Here is a 21,869-nt window from a genome sequence, read left to right on the forward strand (position 1 = left end):
GTCTTCTCCTCCATCCTGCCTTTGATAAGTCAGACCAGACTATGCTGATGGGAACTGGAAGGAGGGGCCACCCTTAGGCAGAAGAAGACTGAAGAATTGCCGTCAGTCTCTGAAATCCTCTGGAACGCTCCTGGGTGTGGTGGCCTGAATGACTGACCCCAATTCCTTCGATTACTCCCTTGATTAGGGTTGTACATCCAAGCCTTTGCCATGTGACTTTGTCATGCATCTCAACACTGCTTGCTTTGGCTTTGGAAGGTGAGCAGAAGTGATAGATTCCACCAACGGCCATCATAAATGGGCTCGCATGATTTAGCCTGACCTGTTAGTAGTTGCTTCTCCATGTGAGGCAACATGTAGATGAGGAGACATACGGAACAGACATGAGCCCAACCTTGCATGCAGGGAAGCAGTGGGTCACACTGGCAGGTGCTACTCCAGTTCACCTTTCAATGTTAACCCTCCTATTGGATTCCGTACCCAGCAGAGTCAGAACCAACCTGAATACTCAGGAGCAAGAAATAAATACTTGTTATGGGAAGCCATTGAGACTTTGGGGGTTATTTGTTACTGCAGCCAAAGCTGACTTACACACCATGTCTTCAACATGCCCTCCTCACACCGTGCTGGTTCTATACTGTGGATTGGAAGATGATACACTTTACCCCAGATCACACTGACTGAACAGGAAAGGACTGATTCCGGAAGAGTTCGGTTACCAAACTGTGTTGGACAGAATTCTAAGCTGGCCCTAAGGTCCTTGGTGTGCATATCCTGTGTAATCTCCTCCCCTTGAATACAACCCGTGGGTGTGATGCAGTGTCACTCCTAAGACTAATTTTTGTTAATCTGTTGGCTTAATCAAAAGGGAGATCATCATGGGGGGGGGGGGGCGCTGATGTAACCAGGTGCACCATTAAAAGGAACTAGGCCCTTCCTGAAGTCAGAGGTATTCAGCATGAGAGACCATGTGGCAAGGACCTAGTATGGATCTTTGGAGCTTAGAGGTCCCTGACTGACCGCCAGCAAGAGAATGGAGACCTCAGTCTTACAATCATAAGGAACTCAAGTTTGAAAACAGCCAGTGATCTTGGAAGAGGACCCAAGTCCCAGATGAGACCCCAGTCGCAGCATGCTTTCAGCCCAGTGAGCCCCTAAGCAGAGAATCCAACTGAACCACACTCAGACTTCTGACCTCCAGAACTATGAATACACAGAGTAAGGGGAAATGAGTGCAGGGTAGGCAAATGTGAGATGTGTACGAGGAGCTGAGAAACAGGCAGCCATCTTTGAAACAGTCTAGTTCTGGAATGTAAGCTTAACTAGGAAACCTGTCTGTGTGCACAAACCCCAGCTGGGAAGAAGTTTCTCTGGGTGGGTATCTTACTCCTTTTCAGTTTCTCCCTCGGGGATCTTTTACTTCTTGTGAAGAGGGAGGCATGTTATGTTTATTTATCTTTAGTGCTTGTCACTTTATAATGACTCAGCATCAATTCTTCCTTCCCCACAAGACTGAATTTCCTTTGGGGAAACTTCCATCCGTGTGGATGAGGTCAGATTAATCCCACCTTCAGCTCTAGGGCTGGGCTCTGATTCTCTTAAACCAAACAGCATATCCCGTTCCTCAGTCCACAGGCATTGATTCAGGGATGGGCCAGTGAGAGCCAGGCCATGGATTTTTATTTAACTGTTGGAGGGGAAAGAGATCCAGACAGACAGACACAGACACAGAGAGAGAGAGACAGGAAGGGAGGGAGAAAGAAAGAGAGAACGACTGAGACTCTCTTTCCTTCTGGACATGGACTGGCTAGCCATCTTGAAATCGTGAGAAGAGAAGCCATGAAGGAATGGAATTAAGAAATGGTGTGGGGATGTCTGGGTGGCTCAGATGGTTAAGTGTCTGTCTTTGGCTCAGGTCATGATCTCCAGGTCCTAGGATCGAGCCCCGTGTCAGGCTCCCGGCTCAGCGAGGAATCTGCTTCTCCCTCTGCCTCTCCCCCGCTCATGCTCTATCTCTCTGTCTCAAATGAATAAATAAAATCTTAAAAAAAAAAAAAAAAAAGAAAGGGTGTGAGCAAACCTAGGTTCTGGTAAAAGGTTTTAGAGCCTGGATCAAACCATACCTGCAGATCTGCCCCTGGTCCATTCAGTTACATGAACAAATTTGGGTTGGATTTTCTGATACCTCCAGCAGTTGGAATGGTTTCTCTTGCTTTTCTTAATTTTTGGATGTCTGAAAGTTTTTTATCATAGGTGCAGCTGATCCCAAAATGCTATTTTCTCTGTAACAAGTAGAGTATGGACATTCTGGCTTCACAGGGCCCCAGACAGCACCAGGCTTTACCCTGAATTCAGCTCAGATGCACCTTAGGGTCTGATGGGTTACAGGAACCCTGTTTTTGAAAACCGTCTTTACACAGATGATAAAATAGCAAAATAGTATTTAAGGTGTTTGCCTTGAGCCCTAGGCTTGTTCTGGAGATGACTCTCATTGGGGGTGAGAGACTTGCTCCTCCAGCCCTCTGGGGGCCTTCCTTCTTGGGAATTTGGCCTCAGGGGGACTGAGTCATACCAACTGACTCCAGGTACCCAAGTCTGGTTGCAGATTTGCTTGTCCAACTGGGCTTGTGCCTCCTGTCCCCCAAGGGTGGCCATATCAGCTCCTGCTTTTCTTCCTCCTGATTTAGCATTGTGCAGGGCAAGAATTCTAGGGTGCAGGGGATGGCCTTTAGCCCTCTTGTATAGTCTGGGTTTGCTCACACAGCAACTTGCTCTTTCCAAGTCTCTCTCTCTTTTTTAAAAATATTTTATTTATTTGAGAGAGAGAGAGAGCATGAGAAGGGGGAGAGGCAAAGGGAAAGGGAGAAGCAGACTCCCCGCTGAGCAGGGACCCCAATATGGGGCTCGATCCCGGGACCCCGGGATCATGACCTGAGCGGAAGGCAGACACCCAACCCGCTGAGCCACCCAAGCGCCCCCCCGCCAAGGTCTCATTTTCTAAGTGGCATCCCGCAGCGCCTTGTCTCATGACGTCTTGTGAAGGCCTCTCTGATCTTTGCACAGATGCAGGGGGCTTGTCTCTTTGTTGGTGTATAGTCCATGACTGTTCCCATAATCAAACACCCACACTGGTCTTGTCGATTACTTAGCTATCGAAATGAAAGAACAGAAGCTTGGAGATGATATGCAATGATGCCAAGCCCCAGTACTGATCCCCGTAAACATGCTCTTAAGGTTCTGGCTCCCCACTTCTCCCCAGGGCCCGACACTCTTGCAGGATCCTTGTGGTGTGCTCGCAAGCCTCCCCTCTAGTGCCTGGCACTGTACTTCCCAATAAGACCTTTGGACAGGCATGGCTTCTTCCAGTAGCTCCAGTGTGTGCCTTGGTCCAGGCTCTGGGAGATCCTCTCTGGGTAGATGCAGGAAGCATACTGCCAGGCATACCTACCTTTTCTCTTCCAGAGGAAGACCTGTATTTTAAAAGCTGTTTTGAGGGGCGCCTGGGTGGCTCAGTCGGTTTCGGTTAAGCGTCTGCCTTCGGCTCAGGTCATGATCCCAGGGTCCTGGGACCGAGCCCCACGTCGGGCTCCCTGCTCAGCGGGAAGCCTGCTTCTTCCTCTCCCTCTGCCTGCTGATCTGCCTACTTGTGCTCTCTCTCTCTGTCAAATAAATAAATAAAATCTTTAAAAAAATAAAAATAAAAGCTGTTTTGATTCTCCATGATGCTTGGAATACCAGCTTTTGAGAGCCTACAATGTTCGCTCATTCCCAGGAGACTTTTTACGACTTGTGTACTTTTAAAAGCTCAGATCAAGCTGCCTGGCTTTTTTGTTGATGTGTTGGATACTTTCTCCCTATACCTCCAGATCTACTCTCCATTCTTCTCAACTCTATCCACCCCGGGGCCCTGATTACATTCTAAATGTCTAGAATCTACAGAGACAGTAAATTAGCGATTGCCAGTATTTGTGGGGAGGGCAGAATGGGGAATGACTACTACTAACGGGTGCAGAGTTTCTTTTTGGAGGATCCCAGCTCCCTTCCCACCACCCTGAGGATTAGCAGCGGCTGTGCTCCTCCTTGGAGAAAACAGCTCTTTCTTATAGCTACCACTCCCTGGGGTCCAGAAACCTCTCTCTCCCCCTTCCCTTTTAGACATGGGTCATTAAGGGCTCCCACTGTTGACAATTCCAAGGTACTTCATATCTCTTGTTTTCTCTTAACCCTACCCACACCTCTGTAATAATTTCTTCATTCAGCTGTCCTCAATAACCCCATTTGAGTGTGACATCCATTTCCTGCTGGGACCTGACTGGTCCATTTAAAACATCCATTATCAAAGAATGCACCCTCCAAAGACTGCAAGGGGAATCCTAGAGAAAGTTCTCCAGCATCCCTTTGATTTGAGATGGCTGTCTACTTCCAGCATGGCCTGAGTCAGGTCAATTAGTGCTGCCCTATTTTGTCTGATCAAGTTTGTTATTGATGTCATGAAGATGCATACCTCTTACTTGGTTGACACCTTAATTGCAGAGAATTCTCATTCTTTCTGACTTCTACTCCCAAACTTGTGGACAAACTCCTCCAGGTGCCCCGCAGAATAGAGTCCTCTCTGTTGTCACAGACCAGCTTTCTCAGGGAATTGTGCTGCTTTTAGATCTACAAAATATCTATTACATAAGACTTTCAGCTTCTTCTTACATATATTGCTATTCAACAGCTGAAAGCCATCGAAAAATGCATGCAAACAAAATTTTAATCTAACCAAGAAAATGCCCCTATGACATTGTTCGAATCAAGTTACCATGTCATGTGTGAAGGAGTATATTCCATCAGAGAAAAGCTTTTAAAGCCTTATGCTTTTTTTTTTTTAAAGATTTTATTTATTTATTTGACAGAGAGACACACAGCGAGAGAGGGAACACAAGCAGGGGGAGTGGGAGAGGGAGAAGCAGGCTTCCCGCTGAGCAGGGAGCCCGATGTGGGGCTCGATCTCAGGACCCTGGGACCATGACCTGAGCCGAAGGCAGATGCTTAACGACTGAGCCACCCAGGTGCCCCAAACTCTATGCCTTTTGACATTTCAACTAGTATGTTAGACAAGACGTCTGCTGCAGAAATATCGTTACCAACATTGTCAGGGGAAAAAATGGGCTAGCAAAGAATTAAAGAACACATGTCCATTGAACTTGATGAAATAATTTTAGAGGCTAAGCCCGTGAAATCTTTACAGAGAAACTGTGGAGACACTGGAGAGTTCTCCTTTTGCAGATTTTGATTCCATTGGTTCATGCAGGCACATCCTGGGGGAGCCGAGACTTTGATAAGCGCCTAACACATACCCAGCAAGAAAGATAAATGTAGGTGTTTACATCAAGGTGTTAGACATGTGATCCAAGAAGTTGGCAAAAATATAGCAAAGTAATTGTAGTGATGGTTTAAAAAAAGCAAAAGAAGCAGGGAAAGCTTCAGAAGCAGGTTATGTGAAAAAAAAAACATCAGAATGTGGCCATTTGTGACTTGTCTACCCAAGCGCGAGCCACCAACCACTCTCACCCGGATCCCTGCAAGAATGTCCTTGCTGTTTCTCCCTGTCTCAGATGTGCCCTTCCATTCTATTGGCAACACAACCGGAACGAGCCTTTCAAAAGGTAAGTCAGAGCATTATTTATAATAGTCAAAAAGGTAGAAACAACCCAAAAGTCCATTGGCTGAAGAATGGACAAACAAAATAGAGGGGTCTATCCATATGATGGAATGAAGTAGGACACCTGCTGTGACACAGATGAACCTTGAAAACACGACGTTAGGTGAAAGAAATCTGTCACAAGTGACCACCTATTGTATGCATCCATTTATATGAAATGTCTAGAATCTACAGAGACAGAAAGTAAATTAGCCATTGCCAGTATTTGTGGGGAGGGCAGAATGGGGAGTGACTACTACTAATGGGTGCAGAGTTTCTCTTTGGGGTGATGGAAATGTGCTAAACTTGATTGTGCTGATGGTTGCCCAACTCTGTGAATATACTAGAAGAATTGACTTGTATACTTTACATGGGTAAATTCTATGGTGTGCAAATTGCATCTCAATGACAGGTATTAAAAAAGAAGGCGTGTATGAAAAATTTAAATTTTGTAAAGTGGCTGGATTAGCCAGGCCCTATGCAGTTTTGAGTAAGCATACATTCAGTTTACTGATACCGAGTTCTTTGGTGTTCATCTGGGCACTAGACTATTTTGTGTGTTCATCTCTAATGCAACATTTTCTTTATCCCTGAAATTGTATTATGCACTTTACCAAACAGTCTATACATGTTGAGGGTTGAGTATTCCAGGAAACATCTGTACTTGAATTTCTAGGTAAAATAAGAATCAGAAAGAATGGGTCTTGTACTTGCAGTTTATTGAACTGGAAGTCCAAAGTTCCAAATAAGGATGAAGCCCGAGAGATAAGAGTAGGGAAGGGCTAGAGCTAGGGAAGTCTGTGGACAAAAGCCCAGTTCTACCTACAAGTAGAATGTAGATCATCTTAAGGGGGTGGCCGACAGGTGGGTGATGTCTAGGGCGACAACTGACACCTATAGTTCTTACAAGTGGATTACAAAGAAGTGCCCCTTATTTACAGGTGAATTTTAAACAGTGCTTTCTCTGGGTGTTGGGGGGAAAGAATAACCAAAAGGCATCCCTCCCTTTGTCTGAAGCCCTTTGGACCAGGTCATATGGCTTAATTAGTGATCAGAGGGGGACTGGATTTCTGTCTCCACTCATCACCTTGGCCAAGAGCCTTTGTACAGTGCACACACAACCCAACTGTGCTTGGAGGCCCTGAGGGTACCTGTGATTCCTCCTCATTACAAAACTCAGCAACTGAGACAGCTGAGAGAAGCATTTTAAAATTTAAATGAAGTCAAGGTACCTCTGTCTATGAATCATAAGGAATGCCATCCCGGTGAAAGAGGCTATATGTGACTGGTAATATCTACCTGAATCAGGGTCTAGAAGCTTTACCTGGGGTTTGCTTATCTGACAACCTGGTTCCTTCCTTAGAGAAAGAATTAAATTGTCTAACTGATTGAATTGGGGCTTGTATGAACTTTCAGCAGAATGTGAGTATCTATGTGGATAGTCTAAGGCTGATTCGGAAATTAACATTTGACTATATGGAAGAGGGGCCTACTTGGTTTGAAATGATCTCTTTTTTTCTTTTTGGTTTATTGGTAACTATGAGTTGATTTCTCCCTCAGTAGTTCAAAGACTTTTCTGTTTTAGCTCTCGGAATAATGTTTTTTTTTTTTTCTTTCTTTTCAAAGATGTAATATTTCTGCTAACAGAACAGAAAGATAACAAAGATGAGAACCTTCAGGGCTCTTTGAAGACAAAATGGTATTCTGAATTGGACATTCATTAGAGCAAGGGGATACATCGCTGTATCTGGGTTTCATGATTTTAGGTTTGTTTAACGGATTTCTTTGCTTAAACTTCAGGTGCACGCATGATAATTTTGAAGAGCAGAGAGATGGACAAATGCGATTTGATTTATACATCTTTTCAAAGGCATTACGAAGTTTATCTCAGGTTTGGTTAAGCTTATTTTTCACACTCTTGGTTGGAGGCGGCTGTGATTGTCCCCCCTCCCTCCACCCTTGAGAAAAATGGGGTGATTTTTCACTTATAAATTCTTCAACCTCAGAGTAGGAGGGGCAGAGTTTTTCTAGAAGGGTTAGAAACAAAGGTGGAGGCAGGGGGCAGGCCCTAATTACCACATGGAAGAGTCACTGGTTTAGAATTTCTGTCTTAACGTGGATTATTTTATCTAACTCCTGGTTGTGTTACAAAAATTAAGATAATGGATGCAAAGGGCTTGGAAGTATCCAGTCAGTGTTAGCTACTGTTGTTCTTCTCAGGACGGCCCACGAGCTTATCAGGCATATTTGAGGACACTGGTGCCAAGGCTTATGGGAGAATGTATGTGTGGTTGAGCTTTTGGCCCAGTGAACTTTTCAGGATTTAGGCTGAGGAAAGTGGGGAGGGCCCTAGGGCTGGCTGGCTTGGTGGAAGGCCTTTGTACTGGGGTCCTGAGAGCCCCCCCCCCCCAGGGTAGGGGATCACCTTGTCTTAGGAGCTGGGCAGCACCACTATCACTCAGGTTTCTGGGATAACTGGCTGGAAACTCAGACTCTGTCATTAGAGTTTTTTTTTTTTTAAGATTTTATTCATTTATTTGACAGAGAGAGAGCACAAGCAGGGTGAGGGGCAGGCAGAGGGAGAGGGAGAAGCAGGCTCCCCACTGAGCAGGGAGCCTGATGTGGGGCTCGATCCTAAGACTCTGGGATCATGACCTGAGCTGAAGGCAGACGCTTAAGCAACGGAGCCACCCAGGCGCCCCTCAGAGGAGATATTTTTATAGTGTTGTGTCTACCTGGCTTTTCACATGACTTACATTCTGCTTTTACAGCTTTGATGACTCATGAAGCATTTTATTCTTCCTTAAAGCATGTAGAAGTACAATCATAGAGTGTTTCAAATCTGATTGCCATAATTAACTTTTTGAGTTGTATTTGTATTTGATTTTAAAAATTATAACCTCTTAGTTTGAAATAGTGTAAGATGCACAAGATTTTCTATATACCCATCACCCATCTTCCCCCAGTGATATTTACATAACCCTATTACGTTGTTAAAACCAGGAGATTGATGTTGGCATGGTACTCTTTCAGTTGATTTTTAAGCTTCATTTACTTATTAAATCCTTAATTGATTTAGTTGGGGCATTATCCAGAAGCACCTACCACAAAGTTTGGAATTCCTGGCCCAAGAAATTGTAATTAGTGTCTGTGAAAACAACCGGCCACATATACTTTAGAAATTTCCATGATGACCTCACCTTGTTGTGAGGGCACCAACATGAGTTTCCTCATCATGGCTATGCTTCCTTGAGAACCATCTGTATGGGCAATAAGCACATCCACATTACCTTGTTGAAGGGCATTTTATTCTCCATCTGTTGGACCAAAGGCATTAGCACCCATGTTGGAGCCCAGGAAAACCATGTCTAGCTGATTCTGTTGCCATGCAAAATAATAAAAGCTGGGGGGCTGTTAAATGGACCCTCATACCTAACGGACCTGTGGATAGTGGAAGAGACTCCAACTCCTTGCTGAGCATTGCAGAAGAAATAGTGCGGACGTGAATGTTGATGACAGGGAATTTATGGACTGAGAAGAGGTAACCTTAGTTTTGCACAAAAGGATGAGAAAGAACTTTAGATGAAGGTGAGTGGATGGGCAAAGAGAGGACAAAATCTGGTCCCCTCAAAGAATAGCAGTATCACCAAGGGCAAAGATGAAGATACGGGACACAAAGGGGATAATCATAAGAGGGCCATTTTGAGCATTGACCCTTTCAATTGGCACAACCTGAGAAGGTAAGTAGCAGTGTTCCTGTTTCATAGAGGAGGACATTGAGTCCTGGATATGACATTGGAGATGGTCAGAGAAGACTGAGTTTTGAACAGGGGGTGTGGTTAGTTGTTCTACTGACATTCTTGACACTCTCCCTCTGCTCTGAACAGTCACTCTATTTCCAAGTGTGGTCTCTTCTACTTTCAAAACAGGCCTTTCATTCATCCACTTCTTTTCATCCCCTTGTCATCACTCCAGGCTACCATCATGTCTCAACTGTACCCTCCTCACTTCCTCTTTACCTCCTGTCTCCTCTGTTCTTTCAACAAAAGCCAGAGAAACCTCAAACAAACGCATGTCCACTAAAGCGAGTCCCTTCATTACAACCTTCAAAAGCTTCCTTAAAGTTACCATTGTGGCCCACATCCCCAGCACGGTCTGGTCCCCTCCATTGTCTCCAGGAGTATCTTCTTCACCCTCCTTAGTCATGGTGCCCCTGCCATGTTGACCTTCCTTCATTTCCTTGACTACATCCTCTCTTTCCTTCCCAGGGTTCCCTTGTGTTGTTTCCTCTGCTTAAAACACTTTTCCTTCCACTTCGCACCTGTGAAATTACTTCTCTGTTATGGACTGAATGTGTCCCCGCCCCCAAATCCGTATGTTAAAACCCTACCCTCCAATGTTATGGTATTCGGAGGTGGGGCCTTTGGGAGGTGGTGAGAATTTGATGAGGTCATGAGGAGAAAGCATGCTTCCTCTCCTGCTCTTTGCCATGCAATGACACAACCAGAAGTCTGCAGTCTCTACCCCGGAAGAAGATTCTTACCATAACATGACCATGCTGGCACCCCGATCTTGGACTTTCAGCGTCCAAAACTGTGAGAAATAAATTTCTATTGCTTACAAGCCACCCAGTGTGTGGTATTCTGTTATAGCAGGTCAAACAGACCAAGACAAGGTCTTGCCTTAAATGTCCCTTCTCTACCTCTCCAAATTAAAGTAGGTCTCCTATATTCATTTAGACTAGTCTATTTTTCTTCAGGATACTTTTCACAAAATATAATTATGTGTTTGTTTGATGATTTATCTCACATCTCTGTCTCCTATTAGATCATAAGCTCTACATTGTCAGGGACTTGTTCTTACAGCTCACCCCTGTATTTCCAGGGCCCCACACAGTGCCTAGCATGTAAATAGGCACCCGATAAATACTTGCTGAATGAATAAATGAATAGATGAATGAGTGAATGAATAAACTAATACATATAAGATTGCTGACAATTTTGACTTTGGGGGTTTTCGCATCAGTTTTCGTTTACTTTCTTAAAGAGCCGTAAGAAGGTTTAAGAATTTGAAGCAAAATCTTGAAATTCGTGACACGTACCACATATTGAATGGATCCCATACAACCCAAAAGTCCCCGAGCTCTGATTCGGCATTGCTTCTGAGTTTGCCACAGTGAACTTGACCACAAAGACGATGCATGCGCTGCCAGCCGCAACTAGCAATTGAGTAGTGAGCCGGGGTGTCAATCTGAAAAGCATGGGATATTCTTAGATGCTTATTTTTGTAATTGGTTTTATTATGGAGTTGCTAAAATGGGCCCAACCATATGTCTCTCCATCTAGAAAAATCTGAGCACTGATTGCATGAAACAAAACACTTGTGGGGGTATTGGAAAACCACTTGTGTGACTTTGGAGGCAAAGCACTAGAGTGTTCTGCAACTCAAAAGAAAAGTCTTGGCTTGGAGCAATACGTGAGAAGAACAATCAAGCAAACAGATAAAAAATTGTTTGTCTCTTCATCCAAGGTCAGCTTAGAAACACCGTCAAAGGTACAGGTAATAATAGAAAACCTGCTGGAGCCTGGAGCTGTAGAAATGGTTGAAATTATTTTAGGTCAAGAAGAGGCAGCCAAGTTGAAAAAGGTACCCTTCCTGAGTGACACCATCAAATGGGTTCAAACAATGTGCTGGAGCAATTGGTGGAGAGACCCGGGGGCAGCCAGTCCTTTACATTTTGATGAAAGGGGAAACATCAGTGACTTGGCCATTTTACCATCTTTAAAATAATGAAGTCTACGAAGCCAGGCTAATTTGCTCAGTGCTGCATGGTATAGCAGCTGGGGAAGGAATTTTCAGTAAGATATCGTTGTTCTCCTTTTCCAGCAAGTATCGATATTCACCATGTGGTTCCAGAAATTTACTGTGTCTACATTCCTGAAGTACTTTGTCCCTGAGAGAGAGGACAGAACCGAACCGTATAATGTGATGGCCGTGCACCTCAACCGAGGTTGAATTTTCTGAAATGGAAAGATCAGTATCACAGTGTTTTGTCAATAGTAATCTGACCAGGGATTTCTCATTTGTTTTTCCTGATGGCAAGTAATTCATTCATCATAACAATTTTTTTAAAGATTTTATTTAATTATTTAGAGAGAGAGACAGCACCAGTGTGAGGGAGAGAGAGAGAGAGAATCTCAAGCAGACTCCATGCTGAGCATGGAGCCTGACATGGTGCTCGATCCCAGGGCTCTGGGATCATGACCTGAGCTGAAACCAAGAGTTAGACGCTTAACCGACTGCGCCTCCCATGCGCCCCTCATCAGAACAATTAAACGACATCTTTGATGATGTTCATTTTAGAGGGGGTGTAACCATACGCATGTGGTAAAAATTTCAGCAGTACCAAGAGTGGTGAAAATTAAGTCTCTGTCCTCAGCGTCAGCCACAGCACCAGGGTTTTGTGTCTCCTTCCAGCGATTTTCCACGCCTTTCTGTGCATCATGCACATAAACCCATTTCCTTGTTTATTCATACAATGGTAGCCTGTTGTGTTCTTTAAAAAACTGAGGTGAGGGGTGCCTGGGTGGCTCAGTCGGTTAAGTGTCTGCCTTCGGCTCAGGTCGTGATCCCAGGGTCCTGGGATCGAGCCCTGCGTTGGGCTCCCTGCTTGGCGGGAAGCCTGCTTCTCCCTCTGCCTGCTGCTCCCCCTGCTTGTGCTCTCTCTCTGTCAATTAAATAAATAAAATCTTTATAAAAAAAGTGGGGGGCTCTTGGGGCACTGGGCTGGCTTAGTCAATGGAGCGTGCAACTCTTGATCTTGGGGTTGTGAATTCAAGCCTTATGCTGGGTGTAGAGATTACTTAAAAAAAATCTTTAAAAAATAAAAAAGGGGTCACTGCCCAGCCAAGGAGTGGGAAGCAGGCAGCTTTTTCAGGGTCCCCTCTCACCTGCTGAGTTGGGGTCATGTCCTTCTCAAGGCAGCCCTCAGCCCACCGCTGGGCAAAAGATGGTGGTACTGATGATACCAAGGTGGGCCTGGCTATTTCCCTAACAGGTGATCTTTCCTTCCCTCTGGGCCAGTGGAGGCTTCATTAGCCCTAAATTGTGCTCTCGTGGCACTCCCTCTCACCCAATTCTGTTTCCTCTCCTTTTTCTTCATAGCTGTTACTCCCCAATAATACATTTTGCACTCCGTATCTACATCTGCTTCTCAAAGAACCCACCCAACACATACCCACATACTGCATCTCACAGATCCAGTCTTCTACTGAATGACACTCAGGTGGCTTCCAGTCTTGCTATTGCAGGTGGTGCTGGATGCACATCTTGTCACAGATGTCTTTCCATGCAGGTGCAAGAGTATCTGGAGAGGAGATGCCCAGAGGTTGAGTGGTGGATCAATTTAAATTTTGCATTTAAACTTTATTTGCTTGTTTTGTAGGTTTTTTTTTTTTTTAAGATTTTATTTATTTGAGAGAGAGAGAGAGAGAGTGAGTGAGAGAGAGGAGGAGCAGGGGGAGCAGCAGGGGGAGAGGGAGAAGCAGACTCTCTGCTGAGCAGGGAGCCCGATGCGGGGCTCGATCCCAGGACCCTGGGATCATGACCCGAGCCCAAGGCAGACGCTTAACCAACTGAGCCACCCAGGTGCCCCTCTTGTTTTGTAGTTTTAATTTGCTTTTCTTTTTATTATGAGTAAGGTTGAACATATCTTAAACTGCTTAGAAATGAAGGCAAGCAAATGAAAACATTGTTTCCTATTAAAATAAGTGGAGTGTTGGGGCCCCTGGCTGGCTTAGTCGGTAGAGCTTGTGACTCTTGATCTCTGGGTTGTGAGTTTGAGTCCCACCTTGGATGTAGAGATTACTAAAAAATAAACTTAAAAAAAAAATAAAATAGGTAGGATGTAAACAATTTGCATTGGAATTTAAAGATAGAATATAATACTTTAAAGAAAATCCCCTGCTTGTGGAGGGCTACTTTGTGATAATCCAGACATTTTTGGGTACAAATTCTCTTTCCTGTGTAGTTAAGGAAACTCTGATAGGAGTGAAAAGTCCTGCATGTTGGTGTAAGGGAGATTTTCTTAAAGTTCAGGAGAGCAAGTGTCCACCTGTATATGGAATTTCCAGAGTATTGAATCTGTTTAGGTTAAGACATTAAGTATGTTTTAATTTGAAGTGTTTTTATTTATTTATTTGAGAGAGAGAGCACGAGAGAGAGCATGAGCCGGGGGAGGGGCAGAGGCAGAGGGAGAAGCAGACCCGAGTTGGTGAAGCGTCTGCCTTCAGCTCGGGTCATGATCCCGGAGTCCCAGGATCGAGCCTTATGAAGGGCTCCCTGCTCAGTGGTCTGCTGCCCCAGGCCAGCAATTTCTTTGTAAGAAAACTGATGAAGATGCAGATGCACTCAGATTTCCTTGGTGAGAATTTAATCACATGGCCATATCTAGTTGCTGAGAAGTGAGATTCCAGTGGGACAGCCGTGTGCCCTATTAAAACCACGTGGAGGAATATAAAAGGAAGAAGGCGGGATAGATACTGAAGGATAATTAGCTATCTCTGCTACATGGATTCAGAGCCTGGAAGAATCATGGTCCAGGAAAGGCAAAAATTCTGCATCTGGGATCAGTCACGTCTGTTCCAAGCATTCTGAATTGGTGTCAGGAATAGGCAAAATAGTGAGGAAAAGGAGGTGGCATCACTTTCTTCTTTGATCCTTCAAGTAGGCTTCTTTAAGAATCTGGTATCCAGGGGCGCCTGGGTGGTTCAGTTGGTTGAACACCCGACTCTTGTGGAGTCTGCTTGTCTCTCTCTCTCTGCTCATCCCCTGCTCATGCACGCTCTGTCTCAAATAAATAAATAAATTCATTCTTAAAAAAATAATCTGGTATTCAGAATGCTCAGTTATTTAACCTGGAAGCCATTCAGTCATCCAACAGATAATTAATGGGACACCCACTATGGGCCAAGCACTGCCTAGGTGCTGGGTATGGAGAGGTCCTCATGGAGCTTCCAGGAGACTGGAGGAAGTAGACATTAACCAAAGACCTTACAGTTAGATATATAATTACAAATTCTGATACATTCCTTGAAGGAAAAGGTATTCTATGGGAAAGTATGAGATAAGCATCTAATTTATGTTAGACATTGAGGGAGATCTTGGAGGAAGTCTTATGTAAACTGAGACTAAAAAATAGATGTGTTGGAGTTGGCTGTCAGGGGAGGGAGGGGAAAGAGTGGTCTAGGTAGAGGGATTAGAACAGTGAATGAGGGGGAGAGAAATGAAATATGTGGCTGGAGAGAGAGAGGCAGGAAAGTTCTTTTAGAGCCTCCTTGGCCATATGCAGCAGTTAGCTCTTGTTGCATATCAAACTACTCCAAAATGTGGCTTAAAAATGACGATAATTTATTAGTTCGTGATTCAGCAGGTTGTGGCAATTTAGGCTGGACTCAGCTGGGTGGTTTTGTGATCTAAGCTGATCTCTCTTTTTCACCTGTAGTCAGCTATGGATCAGCAGGTGCCTCTGCTTCTGGGGGGAGGTTGGCTCCTGGCTGGGGGACCCTGGCTCTTCTCCACGCGGTCCCTCACCCTCCATGAGGTTAGCTTGGGCAGGCTTGGTCACATGATGATAAGATTCTCAGAGAAAGTGGAAGCCCACAAGACCTCTTGACTTTTTCAGAACTGACACTCCATCATTTCTGCCACGTCCTGTTGGCCAAAGAAAGTCATCACAGCCAGCCCACGGGGTGAGGAAATAGACACCAACTCATGGTACGAGGAGCTGTGAAGTCACATTGTAAAGAGTGGGTGATAAGGAGGAGTGAACAACTGAGGGCATTTTTGCAACCAAGTGAGGCATTTGTGCGACTGGAAGGCACAGGAGATTTTAAAACAGCAACCAGCAATAATAGGGCACCTGACCAAGGTGATTCGTACTGCACTGTGCTGGAAACTTTCGAGAGTTTCTGCCTTACCATCTTGGTTGTGATCTCTTTGGGTGCAAGGTCTGTGGTATCCTTTCCTGGGGCTGGATCGAGCCCATCTGCCAGCTCAACTCCCATGGCTGGAAACAAGAATCGAAAGCTTTCTGTTTTCAGCACCTCCAGGCTTCCCAGCGAGGTGCTGTGGAGGGGGCTCGCACAGACAGCTTAGCTTGTTGGGAGTTGTGAAGCTAATACCCTCACCACAAGCTGAGCTGCGAAGAATCCCAGACTCGTCTAAATTATAATTTGTTTGTTGGGCCTTGAGGGGGTCTGGAAAGCCTGTTCCAACTTCTCTTTCTTACAACACACAAGCATATTTGCCCAAACAGACATTTCTCTTCTGAGCATCTTTTATGGAAGTACAGTAGTCCCCCCTTATGTGCGGAGTACATGTTCCAAGACCCCCAGTGGATGCCTGAGCCCACAGATAGTACCAAACACCATATAAACCACGTTTCTTCCTATCATTACATACCAATGATAAAGTTTAATTTATAAATCAGGCACAGTAAGAGATTATCAATAATATATAATAATAAAATAAAACAATTATAACAATATACTATAATAAAAGTTATGTGAATGTGGTCTCTCTCTCTCTCTTACTGTACTGTACTCACTCTTCTTTTTGTGGTTATGCAAGATGACAAAATGCCTATGTGATGAGATGAAGTGAGGTGAATGAAGTAGGCATCATGACATAGGGTTAGGCTGTGTTCACCTGATGATTCATCGAAGGAAGATCATCTGCTTCTGCACCACGGGTAACTGAAACCACAGATAAGGGGGGACCACTGCATTCTGCCAAGTGAAGTGCGCTGGTTGTCAGGATATCATCTCTCAACTAACCCATCCTTCTAGACTCTACTCTGCAATGCTGGGTCTGGAGATCTGTGAACCACATTTCTCCTTTGCCAGCTGGATGCTCCATGAATAGGGAGGCTGGAAGGAAGAAAGAGGAAGAAGGGATGCCTTCCTCTTATTTGCTTGCTCTTCTGGGTACCATCACTCCAGCAATGCCTTGGCAGGGGCAGGGGGTTACACCAGCATTGTTCTTCTAGGTTCTAATAACCCCGTACTCTTCCCTCTGTTCCTTCAGTAACTGCTTCATACAGTTACTATTTCTGTGTTAACTCAAGTGTTCCCTTTTTGCATTTTTAGTTCTCCCATACTGTCTAAAAAATTCTAAGATAAACTTGTGCAGTTTCTGTTGTCCTGCCTGAATCTTGACTGTTACATATGGTGTATAAGATTATTTTAAATGGTACCAAGTTGAACATTTGAAAAATACTTGAATGGGTATTTAGCATAATGTATATTATGAAAAGAGATATATGACTAACACACCAAACTCATTAGCTCTTAGATATTATTGCTTAAGATTAAAAAAATAAATTAAGAATGAGCTGACTTAAAGAACAATGTTAAGCAAATCATAGAACAAATGGCACATAGCCAAAATAGTGAAGGTGGTCATGAAATTTTGAAAGCATGAAGTAAAGCACGTCCATCTTGCCCATTACTCTAATAAGATAGCTCTTTAAGCAGGAAAATTACCCTGATTCCAAAGAAGAATCAAGAATCAAAGCCATGAAGTCAGATTTCCTGCATTTCCTTACGTTCCCAAGTCTAAGTGTGATGTTACCAGGATTGGGGGTTCCAAAGGCAGCAGGCAAACCTGGCCTTTCCACGGCACTGGAAGTCCAGCCAATAGCTGACTTTTCATTGGATTTGGAGGATGAGGTTTACATATTCAGATCAACCAACACCTAAGAAGTTTGACCACCATTTTGAAAGGCTTTCCCTTAGTTACACAGAAACAGAGCTGCACAAAAGAAACCAGCGGAGTTGCTAAACTTGGGGGCTCAGATTTCTGTGTTCTATAATCATTAAGTTGCTGGACTCTGAGTCCCTTTTATGGCAGCACTCTGAAGGTCAAATGCCAGATATGGGAAGACTGTGTAGCAAGGTAAGCAGAGGGAGGACCACTCAAATGTCTTACCTGTAGCTAACAAAGAAAACCTGTAATGACATCCTGTTCTGAGAGATCTAATGCCACCTCCTCTTGCTTTAGTGACAAGGATTTGAGGTAGTTATTTTTGTTCCAAGCAACCCCAGATGGGGAGAAAGTCAACCCACACAGTCGGGAGAGGGGGACTAATCATTCAAGTAAGAGACTCCAACAGTTACAGAGGTGGCCAGACCTAATGAGGTTAGCCCAGTGGGAACTCTGCATCTGAAATATGACTTTTGGATTATGTGAAAATGAGTAGAGAAGAAGTACAGTGGACACTTGGTGTGAGACACGTGTCTCTGGAGGCACTTTAGCGGAGGCAAACTTGGAGACATGTCCCTCCATGACTGACACTCAGTGTCATGGGCTTTGATTTTATTTCACTTCTGAGAGAAAGGTTGACATAGGTGAACTACAGAAAGAAAGGAAGGGGATATGAAGAACTATTTGATTAATACCTGAATATGACAGCAAAAACTTTTCAATTTAGACATTCAGTCCTACACAGACTTCTTAATCTTCAGAGAGATTCTGATGTGCTAAAATTTTCTGGTTGAATGTTTTCCTTTAGGAAACAATCCTTTAGGAACAGAGGTCCAGAGTTAGAGGCAAAAGCAATTCAGAACCACAATTTCTCTGAGATATCTAACATTTCCACTTGGAATGATCAATATGATACAAAAAAATGGTTCCTTGGTTTCTGCACTGATTTTAATCTTTTTGGAATTATTTCTGCACAGTGTCTTAAAAAGGACCAGGCTTGATATTTATTGATAGGTTTTCCTGAGGGTCTCACTGCCAAAACTTTTTCTAAAAGCATTATTTTCTTAATCACTAAAGTTTGCCAAGTGCCCCTGGATGAAGCACATCAGGGCAACTTTCTTGTTCTGAATTATTTTTGACTCGTTCCTTTTCTCTTCCTTATATCTAATTTGTTCTCAAGTCCCACATACGAGGTCCAGTCACTCAAAAAATGTTTCATTCGCTCAAAAACTGTTTAACTGTTTAATGCTCAGTATGTGCCACTTTCTCCCCCAATCAGGAAACCTCTAAGTTTTCATTCAGTGCTCTTTACTGGGAGTTCTTAGCATCCTGTGACATGAGGGATCTGTCATTGGCACAAAAGTTTTCTGACATCTTTGGCATCGAGGATCACTTAGATTAATACATTGTCTCTCTTGTATCCAAGCATAAATACGATAACTGTCAGGTTTACATATATCCATCAATTTAAATGGGTAAATAAAAACAACACTAATTTCCATCTATTAAACATGCAATATGCCAGATACTCTTGTGGTCACCTAGCAAAGATGACATGGACACCCCCCCAATTTAGTCCAGATGTCAAGATTGATGATGCCACACATGTACCAAGGGGTAGGAAAAGTTTTAATTCTTACATAATGAGGCTTTCTAGGGAGAGCAGGACAGACTCTCCAGCAGGTCCAAAAATGGCTTGACAGAGCAGGGAGAGGAGACTGGCTTAGCATTTATGGTAGTTAGGAGTAGGGTTGGGGCAAGGGGTCTTATGTGAGGGCTAGGCTTACAACTTCCAGCTGGCTCCAAAGGAGAGAGCATCTAGGCTTCCTTATCGGCTTGCTTAGATTTGGGGCAGAAGGGGACGAGGGAGGGGTAGGTTTGGAAGATGTCAGCAGTCAAACATCAGAAATGAAGGCAGACTCTTTATTATAATTCACCCTTGATGTTTGACTAATGACTGAAGTGTGCTATGTTTCATTTAATTGGGTTTGAGCTTGTTTAATTAAGCACTAATAGTTCTCTATGAGCCTGTATCTTGAGATCAGCAGGGGAGATGAAAGTTTCATAGAATGAATCATTAAAGAGCCCAGCATTGTGTATTTTGAGAATTGAAATGAGTGCTTTGGTCAAAACTTCAAAGGAGATAAAAAACGTCTTGGTGAGGCCTTGTACCGTGGCTTAATACGTACAGAGACATGTGTGACCTTGATTTATATTTTGGGGATCTGTGAGGCAAGAGATTCATGGACACTCTTTACCCCAAAGGGGTTAACCTTGGATAAGGAATTGTTTGTGCCATTGGCAAGACCAAGGGCCAGATCATTGGCAATGGTCCACGAGTATAAAGAAGTGTGCAGATGGGGCTGATTGTTAGCCAGGGCATTCAGTGCTAAGATAACTTTCTGAAGTTCAGTGAATTGTGCTGACCCTTGGGTCCCATCCTTTTTTAGGGATGTCCTTATTAGGGATAGAAACGAATAGCTTCCTACTATGTTCCATCACATTGATTGTGGTTATGATCTTGCTTGCCAAGATTATGTGCAATGGCAGGGCTGTTGAGGTACTCTATGGGTAGCCAGGTAAAGCTGTCCCTTTGATGGTGCGGACAAATTGTGAACGAGAGGCTGTTAAAATAAGCACTGAATAGAAGAGATTTAGCAAATCTATGACTGCAAAGTATTTACCAGTTGCTGATGAGATGAAGTCAGTAATTTACATAATACTGGATATGGGGGCCTCAGTGGGTGGGACTGTGACATTAAGATTCCAGTATCCGTGGTGAGGTACCATTCATTCCTTCCAAGGTTTAGGAACAGGCCAACTTGGGCTATTAAATGGAGCAGTAATGGGGATAATCATTCCCTTCTTTAAATAGGTCTTGGATAACATGTTTCCATCTTAAATGCCCTGTTTTTATTTATATTGGGGCTTATTAAATATTTTAACCAGGGGCAGGGAGGTCTGTGGGGCTCCATTTTTGTTAAGCTGATTGTAAGTGGTGGAGATTTAATTGGATTTTAATTTATCACCCTTTGAATTCAGAGTGTCCATGCCCACTCTGGGATATTTTAGGCCAATGGGCACTTTGACTGTGGGGAATTTAGGCAAGGCAATATTTCTGACGGTGAAGGAGAGGCACACCTTTTTGCTCTTGTATTTTATGTTTAGTGACTCCCATGAGATTATACGGATGACCATGTTTAAATTTAGTGGGATCCTCAGGTAAACTATAATTTGAGTTTCAGTATTGACTAAGGCCTCCAATTGGTGTATCTCAGTAGATATTCAGTCAATTCAGAACCTATGCTGTAAGGTTGTAAAAGCCAATCTACTCCCTTTTACCTTTTTATGCTATAAATTCTTTTAGTAAATTTTGGATTTCCAGTTGGGCCAAATCTCTGTTTCTGTTGTTTTGTTTCTTTCTTTATCCAGGTGGTATCACAATCATGATCATGATCATCATTATCATCATCATCACCTGGTGGTGGTTCCTATACTTTGGTGGGTGGGTCATCTCTACCTTGCTCATATTTAGAAATTTCTTCCTCCAGAGACCCTCAAATTAGTATTGTCAGGATTAGGCGCCTCCCCCCATGGAGATGATTGCTTTATGGAGTTTTAGGACCCATAGCTCAAGTAGTATTTAAATTAACCCTTTGACTGTGCCACGGAGGTGCTATGAGTGTTTTTTTCTATAACCGTGAGGACAAAACTTGTTATGACAGAAGTATATGCAGCCACAGAAGCATTTTTAGGGGTATGACCTCAGGATATTCTTCCACATGAGTGACCACCCAAAAGGCATGCATAGTGTGTAGGGTATCAGTTTTTCCCCTGAGCCCTCCAGGGAGCTAAAGCCCGGCTGACACACACACAATGGTCACAGGGTAAAAGTCATTCCCCCAAACCTAGCAGCAGTAATGGGTGATGCTGGAATGGAGACACAATTCCATCTGAGTCCAGGCCAAGACACATGGGTCCAGGCCAAGACACGTGACCCAGGGCTACTTTACGGAGGGCCCCAACCCCATACTCCTGTTCCTAAATGCCAATTATTATTGCCTTGGGTTGGTTAAGTATAACAGAGCCTTGAAGAACTCAGCAGATGTGGCACAAAGCAGTTCAGCTCAAAGTGCAAGCTAGCCAGCAGGCAGCAGCACAACTGGAAGAAGACACTGGGCAACAGCAGCTCGTAATGCATGCTTTCCAGTGACAGCAGAGCCAGTTTGCAAGCCAAAGCGAGAGAAGAAAGACCCTCACTTGGAGGTGGCATTGCCTAGACATCCTGCTAACTGTGCCACTTCTTGTGGTCACCCAGAAGCACTGGGATGGACTCCATCGGTCAATATTTGGTTCATATGCACACACACACAAGAGGGTATGACAAGGTTTATTCCTCAAATAACAAGGCCTTCTGGGG

This window comes from Phoca vitulina, unplaced genomic scaffold, assembly GCF_004348235.1.
Source record: "Phoca vitulina isolate PV1807 unplaced genomic scaffold, GSC_HSeal_1.0 scaffold90, whole genome shotgun sequence".
NCBI classification, from domain to species: domain Eukaryota; kingdom Metazoa; phylum Chordata; class Mammalia; order Carnivora; family Phocidae; genus Phoca; species Phoca vitulina.